Below are 3,100 nucleotides of genomic sequence, written 5' to 3'. Positions count from 1 at the left end.
AAGATATCCATATGTAACCCTAAACAAACTGAATGGAAAGTAAAAGAGTAAGGAAATAAGAAAGCAAACTGTAATGACAAAGACTTCAAATGGAGGTAGTAACTCTTCTCAATATCCAATCCAAAAGTATAAAACTAGAAATCTATGAATGTGTAGAACTCTAGAGGAAGTAGTAGTTTTCTCTCTAAGATTCAAAACTAAAAACTAAAATTAAGTGAATGTGAATGTCTGTTGAGTCTCTGCTTGTCCCCTGGCTCTACTCTATGTTTCTGGGCCGAAAACTGAGTCTAAAACTAGCCCAAAATCGCTCCCAGCATCTTCTGTAATTTCTGCACGTGGCGCATGTCACGCGTACGCGTAAGTCACGCGTACGCGTCGATGGTCTTCTGCGCGTGTCACGCATACGCGTCGCTGTGCAACTTCGCTTGTCACGCGTACGCGTCAGTTACGCGTACGCGTCGCTGTGAAAAGTTCCAAGTCACGCGCACGCGTGAGCCATGCGTGCGCATCGATCCTCGCTGGTCATCTCCTTTGTTTCTTGTGTTCCTTCCATTTTTGCAAGCTTCCTCTCCATCCTCTAAGCCATTCATGCCCTATATAGCCTGAAAACACTTAACACACAGATCACGACATTGAATGGTATAAAAGGGCACTAAAAATTGACAATTTAAAGGCTTAGGAAGCAAGTTTTCAATCATAGAACAAAATTGGGAAGGATTTGTAAAACCATGCAAATTGTATGAATAAGTGTACAAAGAATTGATAAAAACCACTCAATTGAGCACAAGATAAACCATAAAATAGTGGTTTATCAGACAAATATGAAGAAAAAGTACAACCAAATTAGATGCATGTATTGTGGTGAGATTGGACACAACAAAAGAAGTTGTTCAAAGAAAAAAGTTGTGGATGCTGAGGAACATGCCAGGCAGATGCAGCTGCAACTGGCAGTTGTTGTCCTTGATGTAAATGGTGTTGATCCTGAAGTAAATGCTGCCCCTGTTGACGCTGATATTGCTCCAAAAGCAATAGCACCATTACCTGCACTTCCATCACCCATCCAGCCTCCAACAGAGATTGACATTAGTAAATCTGAAAGCATTTCACCAACCCAAGATACACAACAAGTTGTATCATCACTACTTAACTATAAAAATTTTAACTTTATTTAATCATCTAACAAATACATTTGGTATTGGATTATGTAGGATCAATTGGAGCTAGGCCACCTAAATTATAAGTGATTAAAGAGAAAGCAAGAGTTAGGTCCTCTCGTAAATCTACTGCAATTGCACCTGTGACTATTTCTGCTGAGACAATCAAAGGGACAAGTTCTACAACTGCTAAGAAGCTGACCAACTTCATGACATTTGTGCCTACTCCAGGCTTTAAGCATCCAAGGAAGAATGATAATAAAGTTTGATTAGTTAGAAATGTGTTGTGATTGGTTGTTTTTTGTATGGAACTACTTTCAGTTTTTTATACAGGACAAATGAAGTACCATATTAACATTGTAGTTATCTGTAATTTGAAGATTGTATTTGCCCTTTTTCTCGGTGTAATCTTCTTTTTAGGTTTGTGATGTCATGAAAACCTTATGAATTTGCTATGGTATTTATTTCTTAAGATAATATGACAATTAGCTTTCAATGGCAAGACAATGCTAAGATTACTTAGTTTGATTACTTACTTTGTTTATGTCTTAATATATCTTATAGCAATAGTGACAGAGACTTGTTTGCAATATTTGACAATGTTAATAATAGATAGTTTGGACTTAATCTTACACAACTAACTTTAAACAACTACTCTTATTCAAGCCATGCAATTCAATACCACCATTACATTTCAACACATTCTTGCATATAATGCCAATTCACTCAATAACATAACTGAATGTATTTGGAAGTACATATCAAACAGTAAAGTATCACACTAATTACAACCACCACAAACATGAAAATTATTAGCAGTTTCAAAGCTTTAACTTCAGCTTCCAAGCTGCCCAATCTCCATGCCACCTTCACCCTCCATTCATCATAGGCATTTTCAACCTCTAAATCAGTTTCTGTATCTTTTTTTGTACCACCTACAACCACTCCTTGATAGTCATCATCATCAACCCACTTAAAGTAATAGCAGTGACTGCCCTTCTGCAATTTTCAAAAGCAGAAAACAAAAAAAATGAAAAAACACCCAACAACAGAGAACAAGATGGAAAACATTTAACCTTTTTTCAACACCACTTACTCGATACCTTTGACATGCATGGAACAATCTATCTAGGTTCTCTGCTGTCCTAGATTTTTTAATCATGGTCTTCAACCCATAGAAATATGATTCGTCATAAGTCTTCCTCCTCATTCGCATTGAAGCCCTGGAACCATGACTGTCGTGCGATGGATACGACAAACCACCACGACGACCTCCATTTCCTATCTCCATCCTCGCAACGAACCAAGAATTTCAGGTTCTACCCAAGTATATGGCTATCTAAGTGTTGACGACAACTTATTTATGATTGAATTTGGGAGTAGGGTTCATCCACTTAGAGACTGATTTGAATTGTTCTAACATACTTATTATCTTGTCAACAACAAAAGGGTACTACTTGGCGTCTGCCACGCTGGCAGTTAATGGGATACGTCAGCGAACGTTAGCCACCTCAACAAAAGAGATGACGGAAGGACGAATGTGATCAGGTTGATTATCTTTCGGGGACGAATTTTATCTTTCGGTGACGAAAATGGAGATCAAGATATCTTTTAGGGACGATTTTGACTATTAACTCTTTTTAAAATCGTAGGAAAAAAATAATGTTATCCATAGTTATCAAATTCGGACCGAACCAGTCAGTTCAATTGAAAACGGGTAAACCAAACTTTACACCAGTCTAAATTAACATTCTAACCAGATAAGCAAACGAACCGGTCAAACTCGATCTAAACCGATGATCGAACTTAGGACCTTCAATATATAAGAGAGCCTTCAACCATTAGGCCAAGTTTAATCTTTATATAATATGGTGCCTTTTTATAAATATATTACAATCTGTTAGACATATTCTAATTAATAATTTTATATATTAATTTTTTAGTCA

Source organism: Arachis ipaensis, chromosome B02 (genome assembly GCF_000816755.2).
Source record: "Arachis ipaensis cultivar K30076 chromosome B02, Araip1.1, whole genome shotgun sequence".
In the NCBI taxonomy this organism is placed as follows: Eukaryota; Viridiplantae; Streptophyta; class Magnoliopsida; order Fabales; family Fabaceae; genus Arachis; species Arachis ipaensis.
The sequence above is the reverse complement of the archived record's forward strand: the minus strand, read 5'-3'. Positions refer to the sequence as shown.